The sequence below is a fragment of the Periplaneta americana genome, chromosome 6, assembly GCF_040183065.1.
Source record: "Periplaneta americana isolate PAMFEO1 chromosome 6, P.americana_PAMFEO1_priV1, whole genome shotgun sequence".
Classification (NCBI taxonomy): Eukaryota; Metazoa; Arthropoda; class Insecta; order Blattodea; family Blattidae; genus Periplaneta; species Periplaneta americana.
Genome location: NC_091122.1, coordinates 137,373,777 through 137,397,477, shown reverse-complemented (window position 1 = coordinate 137,397,477; position 23,701 = coordinate 137,373,777). Strand labels below are relative to the sequence as shown.

Here is a 23,701-nt window from a genome sequence, read left to right as displayed (position 1 = left end):
GGAGTTTCTGTGAACACTCTTTTTAATCGTTTTTCTTTTGAAGCTCTTAGCATATATCCAATCCATTGCTTTAATTCTGACTACAATATCAGGTTCCTTATAAAAATAATACACTAATTTCTTAATTGTGGAGTTTTCTCCATTCCAAAGTACGAGTATAACTCGGACGGTAAGACCTGAACCAAACAAACGGTTGCGCAGACGTCTATGATGACGTAATCTCGACTTGCCTGACCTTCACAGTACGTGATAGCCATTCTCTTCTACCCCTATTCCTCTCTCTCGCTACCGGCGGAAGAGAATCTAGCTGCGCGAGTTTGGTTCAGGTCTTACCGCCCGAGTAATATTTGCATCTCGAACTGCTTCCAATATTTTTATCGAAAACTTTCGGTCAAAAATTGCAATTTGTTCTCATCTAATTTTGTGAGTGTCCATATCTCACAAGCATAGACTAAAACAGGCACGTGTTGGAGTATACATCATGTAGGCGGCATGCAAGTTTATTATATTATTATTATTATTATTATTATTATTATTAATAATAATCTAATGCTCCAGACTACTGGAACTCAGCCATCAGTGTTCTAGCCTCCCAATGTATTTGTCCATTCGTCCCGTTCCAGAATTTGTGAAGTGCAGTACTTTTCCTAAGATGGTAGCAGTTCATGATGGCATTTCTTCTGCACAGCATACAGTTCGGCGAATCCAGAATGCTGAAGCGATGGAGATGTTCTGCCAAGCAGTCATGTCCTGTTAGGCGGAATGCTGCTAAAACTTCACTTCGGGAAGTTTCCGGAATGATGATTTTTTCCGTTACCAATTTCGCCCACATCTTCCCTTGGCTAATTTCTCTCAGTTTATTTGTACAAAGATCCTTCAAGATACAATCAAACTTTCAAATTACTGTTGAGGAAGACAATTTCAACTCGGGTTATAGCAGGCTATCACGTGACAGAGTTCAACTCCTGCTGAGTTCACTCTAGTATTTCCTTTTCCAACACAGCCACCTGGGAAATTCCTTCATTGTTTTTAAACGAGTACGTATTCGCAAAGTTTTCCAAAATCGGCGTTATTATTGTTTGTCGAAGTGTAGGAAAAGATGGAAAATCCCAGTCGGACTAGTAGATCTCGATAATTATAAGTTCAAAATTCCTGTGTACTAAACAATGACGTTAGCTTTTATACAACAACAACAATGGAAACTACCTGAGTAATACGATGCGTGCAGACAAAAGAAGATTCACTCAGTGATTAAGCATAAATAAACCTGGGCAAGGTGTTATGTAATATCGAGGACCTCAAGTAAAATTATCCCGACAGCGACTGCGGGAACTGTAGAAGCAGTCCAGCAGGCCGCAACTAGTTGCATGTGAATCACTCTGTAGGCCTGTAATAATGGGGTAGGCTACTGCATGCAAGTAATATGTCCTAATTACTTCAACTTTTTCGCAATGAACTACTTTAGTGTCACATAACATCCTGTGTACATTACTCCGGGTTCATTGAATAGGGGCACCCGTTTAACTTCCTACTACTACTCCCGAAATGGAGTCTCCACACCACCACGCTCACTTCGTAGTACGACTATGTTTAAGCGATGTTAATAGCCTCGTGGTTAACATCCTTATTTGACAATGCTACCTGGGGAATAACTTCGTTGTTTTTACATGAGTTTTCGCTCGCAGGGTTTTCCGATATGAAATAGAATTGTTGTTGAGTAATATGAGTGCAGAAAAAAGAAGATTCACCACAGTGACTAAGCATAAACAAATCTGTGCAAAGTATTACTCAACACCGGGAGTAGCAACTAAAGTTATCTCCACTCCCGAGTTACTATTGAAGCAGTTCAGCAAGAAAAAGTGACAGGGGAATTTTAAATACCATGGAATGCGTGACTACGTCTTTATTTTTTCGATCATCATCATCATCATCATCATCATCATCATCATCATCATCATCATCATCATCATCATCATCATCATCATCTGCCTGTCAAGTAAGAGGCCATCTTCGGAATGGCCGACCCACAGATCTTCTTCCCCAGGGAATGTACCATAGTATCTGTTTTGGTATCCTGGAACGTCGCTTTCTATTCACGTGTTGTAACTAATTTTGTCTATAGTCACGGGTAATTCGGCTGTAGTAATTATTTCGTTTACTGTTTTATTAATTTTATATTATATATAATTTTAACGAGAGGATTATGAGGATTAAATGCTAGTAATGTAATAACCTGTGTGTATGTAGGTGTATAGGAATATATATATATATATATATATATATATATATATATATATATATATATATATATATATATATATATATATCGACGTGCCAGTTCAAAAAGGAAACAACTCAAAATGAAAAGTTTTGAGATAACTACATTTTAAAGTTTCATATTGCAGTTAGAAATCCAATTAACTTAAGTCTAATTGGAACTTACAGTATACTATAAAAAGCATCATTAACAGAATTTGGAGTAATTTCAATGATAGTTGGATTTTTCACAGCAACATGAAACTTTAAAATGCAGTTATCACAAAACTTTGCTTTTTTGAGCTATTTCTCTTTTGGACTGGCCCGTCAATATTAGTGCATGAATTGTGGTTTATTTATATGTTAGTTATTAAGAAACTTAAGCCCCTTCGTATGAAATGGAATGATTTTGATGATATTTTCCCTCGTATGATATTATGGACTCGTCTTATACTCTTATTTGTTTGTTTTTTATTTGGTTATTTAACGACATTGTATCAAGTACTGGGTTATTTAGCGTCGATGGAATTGATGATAGCGGAATGGTATTTGGCGAGGTGAGGACGAGGATTCGCCATAGATTATCTGACATTCGCCTTAAGGTTGGGTTTGACACCAATAAGGCATCACTCATGAGACAACTAAGCCAGGAGATAATGGGGTAGGATGGTAGCTCCTTTCCTCCTCCTCCACTGCATACATCTCTGACTAGTAACATAACTTATTACACTAATCAGATTAAAGATGTATACTTTCTCTGATATATCGTCGAGGTGTACTGTCTAATAATAGATGTACGTACGAATCAGGGCTCAATCAAAGGTAAAATGCGTATATGGGACGCATAACGAAAGCCTGAACTAACCAAACTTAATCCGTCACTGATAATTTCCCTTATGAAAACTCGCTTTCTATCTACGTAACTACCAAAAATCGTATTATGTAAGGCATACGAAAAGCCTGAACAAAAAATAAACTTTTATTTTGTTAAAAACTGACAAAAAATATCTCCCAGAAACTATGAGAAATTTGGTGAGGTTATCTTCTATTGATAGTAGCCAAGGATAAGATCTTCCTACAAAAAGGACTATAGAACCAAGAAATTCAAATATTTCAAACATGGTTAACTTACATATGCAATTCAGCATGTCATATTGATATCATTTGTAAAAATCATTAATATAGTATTACTCGTTAATATTTGTCCATACTGAGTGTTTTTTAATATAATAGTATAACTTATTACTACTTCACATTTCCATATATTCTCGTTTATACTTATATTTACCTCATATGTTATCTTATTCTTAGTATTCAATACATTAGTGAGAATCGCTCAATTTATTGCCTGTTTTACGAAATAGACACTTCCATACAATCGGCGTAACATACACATAAATACAAGTATAAGGAAACTGAACATAAGTTGCTCTGAGAAGTTTATGCTATTTTCCTTTAAAAATTCAACAGAGCAAAACTAAGCAAGAAAGTAAATTCAAAATCACAAAAATTCAACAGAGCGAAACTAAGCAGGAAAGTAAATTCAAAATCACAAAAATTTAACAGAGCGAAATTAAGCAGGAAAGTAAATTCATTATCACATACTGAAGCCAAGTTGGGCGCCTTTACATCAGTCGTTTTATTTGCGTGTCGTTGGGAGAATATCTTTTTCAAACTGTATGAATTTATGTCTACGTTTTACTGACAAGTGAACACTATTTATAAATATTCTATGTTCTATCTAATTCTTTATCGTTCAGGTGGTGAAAGACCTCGCTTGTTTTGAAGGTTGTTTTGCATATTGAGGTCTTTGTAGCCGATCAAAGTCACGTTTTGTTTCTTCCTACGCGTTTATGAACAACGGATATACAAGGTTATTCAAAAGTAAGTTACATTTTGACGTTGACATAACCTTTTTAAGAATTGAAGGGTTCAGAACCATAGTGGGCCAAGCGCCATTTACTAAAACTGTAGAAAACAAGGGTTAAAATGAAGTTATTACCATAATTCAATATTAATATAAAGTATACACATTAAAACTAAATGCTATGTCAATCTTCATTAAACTATGGCATTCACTTAACTATAACTCTTGCTTTCTCCGTTTTTAATAAATGGGGCTTGGCCCACTATGGCTCTGAATCCTTCAATTAATAATAATAATAATAATAATAATAATAATAATAATAATAATAATAATGGCTTTATTTAACCTGGCAGAGTTAAGGCCGTAAGGCCTTCTCTTACACTCAACCAGGATTAAAACTTGCTTACATAGTTGAACATAAAACTGGATCGGAATTAAGTAATTACATACTGATACAATTTAGGTACATAATGAGATCAAAAGAGGTAGTTACATAAAAATTTACCTCATAAAATAAAATAAACATAGTGGAATACATATTAATGTTTTCAGAATCAAATACGAATCACATAAAAACAGAAGCCGATAATTCAATTAAAAATTGTACACAGTAAAAATAAAAATAAACACATTAGTATACATATTAGTATTAGATTACAATTAAGTAGGATTTACATAATTAAACCAGAAACCGACAATTGAATAAAATGTACACAAAAATAGATTAATAATAAAAAAACCAACACAGTGGGAGACATATTGGCGTTAAGTGATAAATAAACACGATTTAGATAATAAAAATAAGAAACAAAAAAGAATAAAAATAAATACAGTGGAACACATTCCATTAAATATTTGCGTTAGGTCTGGCAACTCATCATAAGATATTTTTCTAATTTACATTTAAAGGAAATTAAACTTCGGCACCCCTTGACTTCAGGCGGCAGAGAATTCCAGTGATGAGAAGTAGCAACAGTGAAAGATGAAGAATAAAGAGATGATGTGTGGAGTGGTATTTCTAGCGTGTTATCATATTGTGACCGAGTATTTAAGTTATGATACCGAGAAAGACTGTGGAACCGGACAGATAAGTAGGAGGGAGTAGAGGTGTACAAAATTCGGTATAAGAGAGAAAGGGAATGTAACTTTCTCCTCTCATTTAACCTGAGCCACAATAATTTATCGAAAGAATCTTTATTGAGTCTATTAATACAGTCACTTAGTCTATCAGGACTGGCAGAAATGTATAACTGAACGTCATCTGCATAAATATGATATCTGCAATATTTAAATTACTTGGCGATATCGTTAATATAGAGACAGAAAAACAATGGACCCAATGCCGAACCCTGGGGAAATCCTGACTCTACTGTCTGCCACAAGGAGAACCGATTATTAAAGACAACACGCTGCTGGCGGCCAGTGAGGTAGGAGTGCATCCAGGTGATAACGCTGTCAGAAAAATTTAACACTCGAAGTTTAGTTAATAGTAGATCCATGTCAACAGAGTCAAATGCTTTGCTATAATCCAATAAAATTAATATTGTTGCTAGTCGTTTATCCATAGCCTCTCGTATATCTTCAGTTAAATTCAATAAAGCAGTGGAAGTGCTATGCCTGCTTCTGAATCCAGATTGGAAGGGGTCGATAATATTAAATTCAATCAGATATTTGCTTAATTGCTTATGGAGAACACGTTCAAGAGCCTTTGATAGAACGGGGAGAATGCAGATTGGCCTATAGTCTTTAGGAGATGCAGATGTGTTTACTTTAGGTATTGGACGCACTAAAGCCGTTTTCCAAAGATTTGGGTAGGTAGAAGTAATGATGGAAGAATTAAAAATATGTGTTATCACAGGAAGCACGATATCAATTAATTTATTAATAAAAACAATGCTTATGTTGTCAGAGCCTTGCGCTGTAGATCTAGTGGTTTTAAGAGCCTGCCTAACTTCAGTGTCTGTAATATTAGAGAAGAAAACTTTTCGCCAGCAGGAAGAGAAATGGCTGAGAGAGTATTCATGGTGTTAAGTTGTTGTTGTTTATCAGGTTGTGAGGTGGGTGGTGACGTAAAGTACTGATTAAGTTTATCAAGTTTATTAAGGTATACACCATACGTCGGCATTTTGTGTCTCGCGAGCCAGCCCCTGGAAAACGAAGCAAGTGAAGCGGATTAGCAGAGGCTATACTCCCACCCACAACGGACTTGCAGTTTCAATGTACACAACGTAACTACAGTGGAGTCCAAATCTCCTGACGTTTCGCGAGAACCAATAAGGTGCAAGTGCGACGTTGCCAAACATACAAAACGGGTGATGCGTGCTCCGCGGAACTCGTTCGGCGGGAGGGATGGGCGGCTGGTGTTGAGAACAGGATCCGTTCTCAATAACAAAACAATGCAATAGAATAATAAATAATGTATTAAGAAATCACACCTTTAACTTGATCTTTGCAAGTCCAGAGGAAAAGCCAATGGTGTGTTTTCGAAGTCATTTAAATTCGTCACTCTTTTAGGTATATTAATATGTTTTCTAGGCGAGAGAAACAATTTCTTAGCAACCTGTGTTTCCGCTTTTTGCACTTCTCTGCATAGACGTGACACGGTTGATACATTTATTGAACACGCCTCGGCAGTTAGTACTTGACACTTAGAAAAGTAAAGATTTTTACGGTTTTCTACGTACGAATATTTTCTGAAGAAACTGTAGACATTAAATATAATTTTCCGAATTTTGCTACTACATCCACTGGATCTATTAATTTCACTAGTACTGGCCTTGTTGAATGGCATAGGCCTAATTGAATTTCATACTACTAATAAACAAATAAAGTAATCAGCTGATAAAATTTTTTATTACAGACGAATTATTGATTTCACTGACAGACACAAAGCACTTCGAATATCTACACACAACGTAAGCAGAAATCGAGCTGGCATTTTTTGCTTTCGCTTCATAATTACTTTTATTTATGTTTATGTCGCTGAATGTATAGCCTACTGTTTGCAGTTATTAGTCACGGTGCTTCGTAAGGCTTTATTATCGGCATGCAGTTGTGTAAACATCACTCCTGGAAGACCGTGAAAACCATGAATCAGCTGGACACGATTAAGACGCATAAAATGCGAACTACTTGGCGTAGAAATGAGATTCTTGTTTCCATATATTCAGAAAAATAATGTAATTCAACCTAATCACATGTAGACATCCTGTCACGAAGAACTTGTGCGAGCGTGCGTATTATTTTTACAAGCGGCGTCAACGAATATCCGTACGCAGTGTTGCTACTGGTAATTGCCGTATAAGTAAACACACCCCAAACATCAGGAGATTTGGACCGCACTGTAGTATCGCTGGTGGCCTGGCTTCATAGCATCATGTCTTTATCAAGACGCTTGAAAAATCCAAGGAGACGTGAATTTCAGCCAGAATATCTATCCTTGTAAAATATGTATCAATTACAGTCAACTTCGGATATAGTGAACCTCTGCGGACTTGCATATTTTGTTCACTATATCCGAAGTGTCTCTCCCCTAACCTTAAATGACAGAAACGAGTGAAATTGTGAACAAGAAAATAAAATAGTTCATTTTTGTGGAATGGATTACACTGTATACTGTGTACTGTTACTCACAGTTGATTTACTTCAACTATGCGACCCTCGTCCGCTTGCGCAAGACCACGTTCAATATCACTTATAATATTCGCCTTATCTTCCAAAGAAAACACTTTACGCTTCGACATTTTTATACAGTACATTCACTGTTGGAACACTAGAAACAGACTGGTCAGGTAGAAATGACAAACGCTGTTATGGTGTGGCTGCGTACTCAGCCTTGGAATTTCCCGGGTCACTTAATGGAAACTGGAAGGGGGTTGATGGATTTGAAAGCCATCGAAATCTTATCTTCATTTATGCTCTGAACATAATGTCCGTCCCCTTTTAATAAAAGAAGGCAATTTCATTTTCCGTTGTTTTGATGCTATCCGTCATAATGGAAATGTTTCTGAGAACAAAAGATAACCCTTTGACGGTGGAGGATTAGAAATAACAGTAGAGTAGTGTGTCTGAGAACAAAATGTCAACCCTTTGACTGTGGAATGAGGCAAGGTCGTCACGCGTTGCTTGGATTACAGTACAGCTCATTTCTAAGAAACTTATAATGTTGTTCTCAACACATTCTTTCAACTTTATACAAGAAGGTCTGACTTAAAATAAGAATTTGTCAAGATACAAGGTTCACTATAAACGTAAATATTGTACTTTTTAATGTATGCGGATCGGGACCAACGATTTAGCTTCACTATAGCCGAAAGTTCACTATAACCGAGTTCACTATATCCAGAGTTGAATGTATTATTATAATTCTGTTAAAACTTATGACTTCATTTCCTATAATTTCAAATTAAACACTGGTAATGATATAACTTTCATCCAGTATAGGCTAATTCACCAAGGGGCACTAAGGATCAAAACAACAGATATGAAAAATGTTATAGAGTTGCTTGTTGACACTACAAACCAAATAAAATCATAGTCATTAAAACATTGTCAATTCCGAAAACTCCTACAGGAGCTGTAAGGTGGATTAGCCGCCGAAAAATGAGGTGAGCCTGCATGGAGAGAAATAAAAAATAGGTTTCAGCCGCCAAATTACTTTTCAAGGAAAGACCACTCACATAAATTGAGGGAAAGGAGACAGAGGTCGGACACTGGAAAGTTTTCTTTTCTCAATCGTACTATCAGGGACTGGAATGCTTTACCTGCAGACTTACTAAAGGCTTCACCAATAACCAAAAATGTATTTAAAAATAGGCATAAGGGCTTTACTAATAGACGGTAGTATATTATACACACTAGTTAAAGGGTATAGTTGATGTTTTGTTATTTGAAGTGTTGTATCAGTGAAGAAGTGTGCTGTGCTAGTGAAGTGTGAAGTGTGTTGTGTAAGTGAAGTGTGTTTCTGTCAGTGAAGTTTTATAGTTTACAGTGGTAGTGCAAAGTATTTGAACAGCGAAATGTTTTTGAAGTTTTAGTGAAATCAGGATAGTATCAGTGAAAAGTGTCGCAGTTCCAGTGCAGTGAGTGAGTTGACAGCAAAATGAGTGTAGTGCTGAAAGGTACTTGTGCATGTATGAACATATCATACTCGTGAGTTTTAGTTCGAACTTAGGGTTAAGATACAAATTAGATTTACTTTAAATGTTATTTTAAGTGATCGTACTTCATTTAATTTGGGATGCTCCTATTAATTATTATTAGTATTTATTATTATTAGTATTATTATTAATTATATTTTTTATTATTTGCATTATTATTAATTGTCATTATTGAGTGTAATTAGTTACCACTGCACCGGGTATTTACCCATTTGCAATGTGAATACATACATACATACATACATACATACATACATACATACATACATACATACATACATACATACATACGGGCTATTCCATCTCAAACCGACCGAAATATAGAGAAAATTGACCTTGCAATTTTTAAATACAATGAAACTTTTTATGTCTGTAGACAACTGTGATATAATGCTTTGTGCAAAGTTTGAGGCATCAGAACTTCATAGTGTTTAAATTAATAATATTTAAATTTATCGTATTTTCATAAAATTAGCAACTTTAAACTGTTGTGGCTCCGAAACCCTTTCACCCAATGATCAAAATCATGGTTTATTTTGATACTGAGACATGTAAACAGTTTTTCTTATTTTTTTATGGAAATGGAGAAATTTAGATTTTTCTTCATTAAGACGCCTTTGGCCACGAAAAAATATTTTTAAAATATATGGTTAGATTCCGCATTGAAAGTACAAATAAACACATATTTTTTACTGGTGGGACGTTGATAAGAAAGTATTGAAAAAATCAAATAAAGAAAATAAATAGTACGCGCGTGAACTAACCAGCTGATTGAGAGGCGGGGGATAGCCGAGGGAAGCAAGGCCAGTAGACATAAACACGTGATGTGTCGTCTAGCAGTCATGGCTGTGGTAGCTTTATCACAGGTTTTCATAAACACAGGAGTAAAATGACGCCCAACGCTCGCTTATCTTCAGCTCTCGGCCAGTGCATGCGGTACTGCACCGTTCAAGTCTAGGCGTGTGAAAATAATCTATTTAATACTCTCGAAACTTATTGCCGGGCCACTAAGCAAACAATGCCGAATCCCTCTTAATAATGCAAGGTTTTTTCTCAATATTTTTTTATATTTTTACAAATGGCCAAAAAGCCTAAAAGCAAGTAAAATCAGATTATCTGTCTCTCTGTGTACAATAAAAATAAGGATTACTTCTTAACATAACCTACCAAATGTCAGCTTCAAAATAAGCTCTCGTTCAATGTTCTGCAGTAAATGGTTCCAGAGTTCTGAGCGCTGAAAGAGGCTTGTTTTTATAAAATATGCTAAATTTGTCGCTCAATAATACGAAAACCGTTTGACTTTCGATAGTATATTTTTGAAAATGCACTCCCCTCAGCACCTTGTATAAGTAGGGAAAAAATTAGAGTATAAAAAATGCGAGGTTTTTTACTGATCGATTTCATATGGAATAGCCCATACATACATACATACATACATACATACATACATACATACATACATACATACATAGGCCTACATACATTTAAAAATTCAATAAGAAGTAACTTTATTTTTTACACATTATAAACAAAACATGTTACCATGTTAACGAAAACAAATGAGTGTGATAAATGAACAAATCCCGTTGTTCTATACATACAAATGTGTTACATTTTGTGTATACGTTAATTTTTAAAACTGTTATATTTATTTCAAAATGTAACGTACTTCTGATTAACCGTATATATAAAATTACAGTTAAAAGGACCATTGATTAGGGAAAACACGTAACGCGTTATATCTTATATATCGTGAACAAATTCTATTGTGTCTATGATTATTGACATTTCTCACACGGTTTCTGATGAAGCAAGGATCAAAGATAACTTTTCCATTCTTCGTCGTTACTATAGTTAGCTTTACTCTAAATTGTACACCGTAAATGTGCTACACTTTACCATGAAGGATTCGTTGCCGGAAGGTCTGTTTTTCAATATCGGATACCAGTAACATTGATTGACATTGTTGGTGATTTTGCTCAGCCTGACGAAGGGAAGGATAAGACAGCAATTTCAAGAAAGCCCAGATGTTACCTTCCAACTAGTTCCTTCTTATTCATAAACTAAGTGTTGCAGTTCAATCAATCAATCAATCAATCAATCAATCAATCAATCAATCAATCAATCAATCAATCAATCAATAGATTAGTGTTTTGTACAACAATAAGTAATTTCCTTACAAATACAGCTATATTCATGATCGTCTTAGACTACAGAATGCCATTGTTCGCTTCTATTTATTTTTTCAATGCATGATGTATATAAAGTACCTATTCTAATGTAACAAAACTTCGATTTCGAGATTTTCACAGCGACCTTGACCTTGTCTCACTCCTCGTCTCACGTCAGCAGCATATGGTAACGTCTGATTCACATTGGGGCGAGACGTTTTACCAAAAAAATGCATCTAGCTCCACTATCGATCGAAAACGGACCTATGTTCATATGAACTTTTTCACTCAAAATGGCCTAAGGTGTCGTATCCTAAATTATTGACCTTTCCTCGTGAATCACCCTGTATAAGGCAGCGTCGTTAACAGATGCTTCGTAAGAAATTCCCATTAAGCCGTACGCTGGAGTGCGTTGTCATACAACAATAAAAATACAACAGTATATTGCAATGGAAGATTAGAAGTAAATATATGGAATGATGAAAAATTAGAAGAAACTATACGCAGTCGAGTTTTACTGTACTTAAATTTCTGATATTCTGTTACAACTGTTATAAGCGCTTAATAATCACGTATCGTATATGATTTTTGAAGGATCATATTTTTTGTCGTATGTTATATTGCAAATAAAAATTGCAATATTGCATTTTACAATATAAAATATAAAAAGTTAATTTCTTTCTTGAACAATTAATACTTTGAGAGAACTTTGCGTGTTCTTGCTATGGGATAGTGTGTGTGTAATTTCCATTACTTAGCGATCATGTTAGGTTGTAGAAACCAGACAATGTTTTGAATAATCTACATATGACGATAGCAACAATGTCAGTACTTACTTACTTACAAATGGCTTTTAAGGAACCCGAAGGTTCATTGCCGCCCTCACATAAGCCCGCCATCGGTCCCTATCCTGTGCAAGATTAATCCAGTCTCTATCATCATATCCCACCTCCCTCAAATCCATTTTAATATTATCCTCCCATGTACGCCTCGGCCTCCCTAAAGGTCTTTTTCCCTCCGGTCTCCCAACTAACATTCTATATGCATTTCTGGATTCGCCCATACGTGCTACATGCCCTGCCCATCTCAAACGTCTGGATTTAATGTTCCTAATTATGTCAGGTGAAGAATACAATGCGTGCAGTTCTGCGTTGTGTAACTTTCTCCATTCTCTTGTAACTTCATCCCGCTTAGCCCCAAATATTTTCCTAAGCACCTTATTCTCAAACACCCTTAACCTATGTTCTTCTCTCAGAGTGAGAGTCCAAGTTTCACAACCATACAGAACAACCGGTAATATAACTGTTTTATAAATTATAACTTTCAGATTTTTGACAGCAGACTAGATGATAAAAGCTTTTCAACTGAATAATAACACGCATTTCCCATATTTATTCTGCGTTTAATTTCCTCCCGAGTGTCATTTATATTTGTTACTGTTGCTCCAAGATATTTGAATTTTTCCACCCCTTCGAAGGATGAATCTCCAATTTTTATATTTCCATTTCGTACAATATTCTGGTCACGAGACATAATCATATACTTTGTCTTTTCGGGATTTACTTCCAAACCGATCGCTTTACTTGCTTGAAGTAAAATTTCCGTGTTTTCCCTAATCGTTTGTTGATTTTCTCCTAACATATTCACGTCATCCGCATAGACAAGCAGCTGATGTAACCCGTTCAATTCCAAACCCTGCCTGTTATCCTGAACTTTCCTAATGGCATATTCTAAAGCGAAGTTAAAAAGTAAAGGTGATAGTGCATCTCCCTGCTTTAGCCCGCAGTGAATTGGAAAAGCATCAGATAGAAACTGACCTATACGGACTCTGCTGTATGTTTCACTGAGACACATTTTAATTAATCGAACTAGTTTCTTGGGACTACCAAATTCAATAAGAATATCATATAATACTTCCCTCTTAACCGAGTCATATGCCTTTTAGAAATCTATGAATAACTGATGTACTGTACCCTTATACTCCCATTTTTTCTCCATTATCTGTCGAATACAAAAAATCTGATCGATAGTCGATCTATTACGCCTAAAACCGCACTGATGATCCCCAATAATTTCATCTACGTACGGAGCTAATCTTCTCAAAAGAATATTGGACAAAACAATGTCAGTAAGACTGAAAAAATACGATTGTACAAAAAGTAAAAACAATATTGTCTTTTGGCACACCTACATGGAAACTGCTGTTTTTCATAACACATCATTGGTCAGAAAGTTCTTCTTTACTGTACGGATACGGCAAAAACACTGTTAGATTCATTTTTCCGTACGAATGCCGCAAAGATGTCATAGTAACGTAATATAGTTATAATTAGGCGTACTATAAAGACACTGTAGTATTATAAGGACGTAACTCCTAGCGTACAAAAATCTCAATAGTCTGTGATTAATTAATAAGTTAATTAATTCACATATAATTTCCATGTAGTTGTGCCAAAAATATTGTACGTAACTAGTACGAATGCGTCTTTCGCGCACTTGTTTCGAAATTCCGGACTTGGCTAAATCTCACTCGTACACAAAAGTATCACTTTCTGTCCTAGTTACGTAAGTAGCTATTGGATACGAAGCATATCATGAAGAAATAATAATTTAATTATTGTATATAAAAAATCAAATCAATTCAAGATATCGTAATTACAGCAAACTTATCTATTATTTAAAACGGTTGAAATGCAACAAAAATTCCAGCATAATTAAAAACATATTTGGTACCGATATTTTAGACTCTGCCTCGATGTTTGTTTATAATATTTGTTCAATCAAATAAATTTTGTCTAAAATCACACATTTCAAAGCCGAAAATTGTATTCATTACAGTGATTAATTTGTCTCTCGTTTAATAATATTTCCAAACCTATTCTCGATGGAATTACAGCATGGAAATGATATACCGGTAACAATAACTAAATTAGATTGGAATGGAATGAGTACTAATAAGAAAGCCGCGATGGTAGCTTTCTTGACCAAAAATCTCTTATGATCTATCGAAGAATGAATATCGGAACTATTTTTGAGTGACCATGGTTGGACGAATGTTTGTATTTATGGCTACTCTTTGGCGATACGTCCTTCCAGCTTAAAACCATAGCGATGTTACATGAAATTAAATTTAAAATCGCATACACGCATCATATCGATTTTCCTTACCGAGAGTATGTAGACGTGCAAGTAATAGATCTTGGTTCGCTTCCCGAGGACACACTTCTAATCGGAGTGAGGACTACACCGAGACTGACAGCAGTCCACTCTGCCAGAAGCCGGCTGGCTACTCGTGTTTACTACGTCACTCCCCCGCCGCGCCGTCCGGCTGCCTGGAGAGGGGAGGGCGGCGCAACCCGGCAGAATAGCCACTACAGTACACTATCACAATACCATTATAATTATAGACCCAACAAAAACTTGACCTCATTAATTTTGCTATAGAGTGGTTGCTCCTGTACAAACATTTCTCTCCCGATCACGCCTCTGACAGGCGTGACGTTACCGGTAACTGAAAGGATACTGCACAGTATCTCCAGGCAGCAGATCCAGAATTGAAATATCGTAGGGTTCAAGGTAGAATAAGGAGTGCAAGGTCAGTGTTGGCTAAGCATTCTCGGGGTACTCCCGTTTCCACTATAATTCCAAAATTTCTCAATAATTTACGAAATAGTTTTAACATTTCAGGTTTGGAGTCGTTATGATGTTGTGTCAAGGCAGTCGCACCGCGTGTTCGCCAAGAATCACGTCGCGGAAGTTGAACTGTCAATAGATCAATAGATGGATTCTAGCATTTTACCATAATTAATTGTTATGTTATGTTTATCACCGATTTATAAATTTCTGATTATTCAATTTTTGGGATACAAATATTGGGGAGAAATACCTATTAAATTGAGAAAAATTCGTTCCGGCACCGGGAATCGAACCCGGGACTTCGCAGCTCTGCGCGCTGAGCACTCTTTCCACCTGAGCTATGCCGGGACACGATCCACGGTTCCGGCCGAACTCTTCTCATTCATATCATCAATAGCTATTATCTGCATTTTTAAGACATACAAGTCATGTATGCAGGAGCTCATATTTAAATGACTCCCTGGTCATTTTTGACAACAGTTTATGAATACTGTTAACGTTTGACATATACATATATATTCACTTATGCCGTCCTCACTGAATACATTGATTACAAGTAGCCATAGTGTAGATATATCTATTAAATTGAGAAAAATTTGTTCCGGCTCCGGGAATCGAACCCGGGATCTATCAGCTCTGTGTGCTAAGCGCTCTTTCCAACTGACCTATGCCGGGACACAACAAGTAGCCTATTCTATAGCGGTGGCTGATCCTGTATGTATAAAGGATGAAAGTACATTACCCTCCCGATCATGTTTTCCTGACAGGCGCATTGTTAAGCAGGAAGTATAATGCACAGAATGTCCACTCAAGTCCCATTCACAATGAAAATTAAACATTACCGTAACATAAACACACAAGTTTGCGCCCAGGTTACCAAATGGGATCATTCACAATGATTCACATAAACTTTGACATAAACATTGCCATTAGACGTTAACATGAAAGTTTGCAAACTCCAAACTTTCATGCTTATGCTTACGTGATTTACAAACAGTACACAATCGTGGAGCGCTGAAGTATACGACAGAATATGAGGAAATGACTCGTTGTTATGTTTCCATGGTTACCAAGTATCTTTACGGTTATGTTTATGTTGCCATCGTGAATGTTCTTGATTTTACCGTAACGTTTACATTTTTAAGTTAACGTTTACGTTATGTTTAATTTTCATTGTGAATGAACCTTCAGAATTCAAATATGGTAAGTTAAAGCGGAATTTATAGTCGACAAGGGTATTTTTGACTCAGATATTCTATAATTTATTTTATATTTTAATCTCATTTCCCTCTTTCATTCCACCAACAGTCTCCACTTCATTTCACTTATCTGCAATACTGTAGTTACAAATAGACTGGGGTGAAGTCTAGGGAGTACTACGGGTCTCCGATGCTGACACAGGATTTAAGAACATGATGATGATGATGATTATAATAATAATAATAATAATAATAATAATAATAATAACAATAATGCTTTATTTTTTCTGGCAGAGTGAGGCCTTCTCTTCCACTCAACCAGAGGATAAAAAGGAAATACACGATAATATGTTAGTATAACAGAAAGTAAGTTAAAGATATACCTAAGACAAGATCTAAACAGAAAAAATATGCCTAAGCCAGAAGATTATCGAACTTAAATACCTACTTAAACTAGATGACAAATTAAATTATATGATTACTTTATAAACTAGTTACAATTGTGAATTGTAATATATATCATGGGACACTGTGCGGTCTAAAATAAGATGGTTCACTTTGTACTTGAAAGCATTTAAGGTCGGGCAGCCCCTAACATCTGTAGGTAATGAATTCCAAGAACGGATAATGTGTATTGTAAAAGACGAAGAATACGCAGAAGTTCTGTGGAGAGGGGCTGACAATAGAGTGTCGTGTGGTGACCGGGTATACAGATTATGATGTGTGGATAGATTATGAAATCGTGATGCAAGGTATTCAGGGGTTGATGTATGCAAAATCTGATAGAGAACAGAAAGGCAATGCAAACTGCGTCTGTCAGCCAGCCGGAGCCAAGACAATTCATTGAAAGACGGTGAGATATGATCATAGAGACAGATATTATAATATAAACCGAACACAGGCGTTATGGACACGCTGTAATTTTTTGGGTCAGGCCATGGCTGAGATCACTTAATAGCACGTCGCAGTAGTCGAACTGCGGCAAGATAAGTGTCTGGACTAAGACTTGTTTTAATTTAAAAGGAAGAAAATATTTTATTCGTCGAAGTGAATGCAGTATAGAAAATACATTTTTACATACATATTTAGTCTGTGTGGCCCAGTTTAGACTAAGTGTTCATCGATATAAACACCCAGATTTTTCACAGTTGCACTAAACGGTATTTCAGTGTTATTTATAACTACGATGGGAAGAACAAATGTGTTAAATTTCGATGGAATTATCTGATTTCCTATTAAGATAACCTGTGATTTTTCAGGGTTCAGAATCAATCCAAATTTCAGTGACCAGGAGGTTAGAGTTAGAGATTTTAAATCCGAATTTAACTCACTTAAACTGTCATTCACCGAATCAGGACTACGGGCCCTGAGATTTATCAGGTGTCCGTCTGGGGATGGGACCTGTTTCTCTCAGGGCTGAGGCAGAATAGTCCGTCTGTCAGTATCGACTTCACGAATGTCATCCAGTTCATCTATTGGAGTTGGAACAAGGGCCACCGGCGTAGCTCTGTCGGCTAAGGCGCTTGCCTGCCGATCCAGAGTTGCGCTAGGGCGAGGGTTCGATTCCCGCTTGGGCTGATTACCTGGTTGTGTTTTTTCCGAGGTTTTCCCCAACCATAAGGCAAAGGTCAGGTAATCTATGGCGAATCCTCGGCCTCATCTCGCCAAATATCATCTCATTATCACCAATCTCATCGACGCTAAATAACCTAGTAGTTGATAAAGCGTCGTTAAATAACAAAGCAAAAAAATTTGGGACAACTGTCGCATATATAGGGCACATAGTGGGCCAATAAGTTTGGTACAGTGATTCGTTCCGTAACCAGCCCTCTAAAAGCCAAGCAAATTCCTATATGTATTTCATTCTTATATTATTTGAAATCAGGCAAGAAGAAGGAAACTGTCCATTCCGCCATTTATAACTGTGATATTCAAATGGCGTGTTTATATAATTTTTGACTTAGAAATTCTTTTATTTCTTTAATTTTCGGAATTAATAGACGATAAAATATTTTAATATATATCTCTCAATTACTTTAAAATAAATTGAAGTTTATGACCCAGATTTTTAATTTGAAATGGTCTATTTAGAACCTACTCATTTGTTGAGTTTGTCAGACAATACATTCCTTAAATATTTAAAATATGATAAAAGTTTAAAACTCCAGAGTATTAGAATAGGTTCATATTAAGAAAGGTAATATAGCCTACTTTAAAAAGGCCGAATGTTTTCCTTCGTCGTCAGTGGTCTTAGTACCACGACGTATTTAAGATCGGCACTGTTTACATATATTTTAACACTATGAAGTTTGAAAGCTTTTGACCCTTAAGCTTTCATGATATGGGTCCGCCGAGTTAGCTCTGTGGTAGTGCGTCTGCCTTCAGACTAACCAGCCCGGGTTCGATTCCCGGCGGGATCAGAAATTTTCATGTAAAATTTCTATCTCGGGACTAAGAGAGACGATGCACAACTCCTAATCACTAAATTGTGCACCAATATGCCTGGGTTAAATCCAAAATCTCTCCGCAGTGCATATGAAGAGAAGGCATATGTTACTCTTGATAGTGATTCATCCGTCGGCTGGGGACGTTAAGCCTAGCGGCCTCCTTGGTGCTATTCGACAGGAGTGGGCTACGTACCGGCACCGGGTTCCCTCTTCTCCCTTCCTCATCTTCTTCTTCTTCTTCTTCTTCTTCATCATCATCATCCTCACCCATCTCCTACACTACACTTACACGAACACTCACCCTAGAACACGACATTACTCTTCACAGACACACATCATGCATAACGTGGCTCGCCGAAGTGGTTTGCAACTTGAAAATGGGTCACAGTCCTGCCATCTATCTGCAGTATGCGGAACCCGAATCACGCAAGTTAAGTGCGTAGGCAACACACACACACACACACACACACACACACACTTTTATCATATTTGAAATACTGTAAGTGTTATAAAGTGAATCGAAATAAAAAGAAATGAAATTTGTTAAAGGTGAAATATTTAATATTTTGATTTTACAGACAGAATTATGATTATATATTATAATATTCGTCTAGGTTCAGTTTTATGTACGCTACATTAACCATAGTATTTCCTAACAAAGATTTAAAGTTTAAGAACTTATTCTCAGCTAGTATTCTTCAAGGTTATAAATACAGATTAAACTTCTTTAAGCCTTCGTGATACAACGGTTTTTAAAAGGAATACTTCATTAGAAACGTCGAACCAAAATAAATTTGTGTGATATTATGAGTAGTCTGAGACGGAAAATCGCTCAACAGACAGATGTTGAACACAACTCCTGCAAACTAACGCCTTCGAAAGTTCTACTCTGAAAATAAGGTTATTGACGTATCTAGCAGTCTCTAAGCAATATAATTACAACATGCTAAATTCCACAGATACATGAAAGATCCGTTATAAACAAACATTCAGCAATGTTTGCATAAGATGTTACTAGAATCTTAGAGTGAAGTCATACTACAGCTTTATTTCAGCATTGTTTAAATGAATTTATATGAAAGTTTGAACGTCACACAAATAATGGGATATTTACTTTTTAATAATTTCTCACTTTTTATGACATTATACAGTAATATAAACGAAGCTATTCTCAATCAACAAAAAGACGAATATAATTTGGACTCACTTGCCTTTGAAATTAGGCATCTAATAATGGAAGTTCAAATCATATTTGCTTATCCTGGATGAGAGGACACGTCGGGAATACCGGAAAGGTGAGAGCAGATGAATTTGCAAAGCTGACTGCTGATTCAAATCTCCACATTTATTACGCCGTAAGTACCGTCTCGTCTGTAGAGAACCAAATACGAAGATATATTGAAAAATGGGATCAAAATTGACGAGAGATTGAAAAGGGAAATGCTACAAGCAATCAATTTTTTTTTTAACAGTTCAAGACAAGTTTTCATCTAACTACTTAGAACAAAATTTTATTCTAACGCAACTTTTGACGGAACATGGAAAATTGGCGAATATCTTCAAAGATTTCACATTTTAAATAATGCAAATTGTAAATGTGTAAGAAAGAATGAGTCTGTTAGACATATTTTGTTCGACTGCCCCTTGTTCTTGTATGAAAGAAATCTGTTAACTTCATACTTAAGTAAGTTCAATCTGATTATTAAGCGTCACTTAGCTGTATATTTGAAAATAGGCATAGCTGTAAACATTTATCACCTTTTATAAATAGTGTATTTGCTAAGTTGTAATATACTAACCCAATAAATGCAAACTTACAACCAGCGGCGGATTTTCAGGCGGGGCAAGAGAAGCCGTGCCTCCCCTAATAATTTGCCAGAATACAATATGACAATATTATTTCCAGCTAAAGTAAGATCATAACAAGTTGTACCAGATGACGGACATTTTCCTTTTATATTAATTTTCTATTCAATACGACTAAGACAGTGGTCGTCAGCACTCGCTGAAATGGGTAGAGAGCATAGGGTAAGAAACTCTGCTCCGTTGTGCACAAGGGATAGAGAGAGAGAGCAACCCGCCAGTAGCGACGATTGCACGCTAGGGCTATATTTTGTCCGCGGGTAAGCGACGCTAGAATAAGAATACGGTATATTATAATGAGAGAGGAGGTATTAGAATTTAGTTCCTTAAAGGAACCAAACATTAAATTCTACATAGTTTGCAATCGATAACATTTCTATGTTCTAGAACACACGTTTAGATCGAGTACACCAATTGCCTACAAATACATCCTCAGTTATCGTGTATTTCCGATAAGAGACACTAACTTATATTCTATATTCTGTTTACTAGAAGGCTCACGAACTATCTTCAAATACATCTTTTCTCAGTCTATGTTCCTTGCAATCGATGCCATTTCTAGGCACGTAGAACAAAAGTTTAGATCAAGCATATCAATTAATGCCTCCAAATAACTCTTCACCGATTGCGTATTCCTTCCGTTTTCTAGATCCTCTGTCAGAACGATAGATAGCAGCAATCGTCCTATATACATATTACACACATTTTAAAATAAATTACCCAATTCCTCTTACTTTAAATGCTGATATACTTTGGCGTTTTATCTAACAAGAATATTCTTCCATTTTTGAAATCTGTCTTCATTCTTAAATTCCTATGTTTAAATTACTCCTATAATTATTTATTCTCTGGGACCCTCTAGTCATCTTCATTCCATTACCTATATACGTAGAAATAACTCGCAAGCTGTTAAAGAGGCGAGTTATGAAAAATGACTAGAAGGTAGTGTACTTAGCCCGTCCGAAAAGACAAGGGAGCATTTATCTTTCTTCAATACGACTATTATATTACCATACATGTAACTTACGATTCGCTGTATGACATTAATCATTCTTTTTCCTAATAACGTATGATAACGCTATAATTTATACATATAAAAATTCATATATATGACCTTATCCAGTTATTCCCACTATTTTTTAAAATTAATACCATTGGCACGTGTTCACATCCACATGCTAAAATTGAAGTATAGGGAAATTCACCTAAATCTTACCACAGTAAATCAGTCCTTGGATATAATGTTAAGGAATAAATCAAATGGCAAACTGCAGCTTTAATAGAGTCTGCACGTGATACAATAACATAATCACAATTCTATTTCTAGTTACTTAAGTATTATATACATTTGTAAGTACGCTTCGGTTTACAAGGAAACCACATTAAGACAAAATTATTAGTTCTGACAAGAAGGCGTATATTATAATGTACATAATGCATGTGTATAAACGTAAAATTGGAAAAATAAATAAAAACGACTAACAAAAAAATAATGTTTTGAGGGATCAAGTTTTTAATTCCTGGTTCACCTTATATTAGCGTTTTCATTTTGCTATTGATCTGATAGATGTCTCTGTAATTCTGAAAATTTTGTGCTTGGGAGTTCCTTAAGAATTTGTCTCCTGGTATTAGGAGTATAGTATAATGAGAGAGGAGGTATTAGAATTTTATTTCTTAAAGGAAAAACAACATTAAATAGTTTGCAATCGATAACATTTCTAGGCTTGTAGAACACACGTTTAGGTCGAGTACACCAATTGTCAACAAATACATCCTCAGTTATCGTGTATTCCCGATAGGAGACAGTAACTTAGATTCTACATACTTTGTAATCGAAAGCTCACGAACTATCTTTAAATAGATCTTTTCTCAGTCTATGTTCCCCTCCCTCAAGACATCCTTCTTAGGGTAAGTACACGTTGGAGCAACGATAAACGATAAAAGAAACGATCTAGCGACGCTTTGGTATTATCAAAGAATCAAGTGTTCATATCGGAGCAACGAGGACGCGGGAAGCCAACATTTTGATTTATAAGTAGAAGATATTCTATGCATGCACTTAATGACAGAAGATATACAGTATAGGAAATATCAGCTGCTAAGTTCAAGGTTAATATAAGTTAAATACGTACAAAATTAAACCAGTTTCTCATCCCAAAGATAGTATAAATTCGTTGTGTTGTGATTGGTTCTTGTGATCACATAACATATGACCAATAAATACACAACTGATCGATTTGCCAATATCTACAATAATTAATTTAATATGCCGAAATAATAATAAATAGATTAATATTCGGATATATTGACATCCACCGGTAATTATACAGATTAATATTATCTTAATCAGAGATCATATAAACGACAAGAGCGAAGAAAATGGTACTTTTCTTTTTCGTCGCTTTTATCGTTACTCCAATATGCACACCTCAATGACAATACATGCTTCAATTCTCCTGATATAGCATCGCTGCTTCTTTTATCGTTTATCGTTGCTCCAACGTGTACGTACCCTAAGTGATACTGACGACTCTTCATAATTCAACACAGAAAATCATCATATTTTTATTCACATAATTTACAAAAATGTTTAATTAATTAATTTAAATTAATTAGAGGAGCCTTTAGAGCCAACCTCAGCATGATATTCTGCATGTGATATTCCATAATTTAACAGTGGTCTGTATAGCAAGTTTGCTGGTCGACCAATATTAAAAAAAAAGTCTATGTTCCTTGCAATCGATAGCATTTCTAGGCATGTAAAACAAAAGCTTAGGTCAAGCATACCAATTAATGTCTCCAAATACCTCTTCACTGATTGCGTAGTCCTTCCGTTTTCTAGATTCCTTGTCAGAAAGGTAGATAGTAGCAATCGTCCTATATACCTATTACACACATTCTAAAATAAATTACTCTATCCCTCTTACTTTAAATCCTGATATACATTGGCGTTTTATTTAACAAGATTATCCTTCCATTTTTGAAATCTATTAACATTCTTAAATTCCCATGTTTAGATTATTACAATAATTATTTAATCTCTGGGACCCTCAAGTGATCTTCGTTCCTTTACCTATATACGTAGAAATATTTAATATCATAC

General features: G+C 35.6%; 1 protein-coding gene across 1 annotated transcript in view; it reads right to left on the bottom strand.

The window, feature by feature from the left end:
* LOC138701778 (sodium-independent sulfate anion transporter-like) overlaps nucleotides 1–14,733 on the bottom strand; it is a 109,561-nt gene extending 94,828 nt beyond the window's left edge. Inside the window, exon 1 of the mRNA XM_069829033.1 lies at nucleotides 14,622–14,733. The gene's annotated coding sequence lies outside the window, so the exon portion shown is untranslated. The remainder of the gene's footprint in view (nucleotides 1–14,621) is intronic.
* Nucleotides 14,734–23,701: the final 8,968 nt, after the last annotated feature.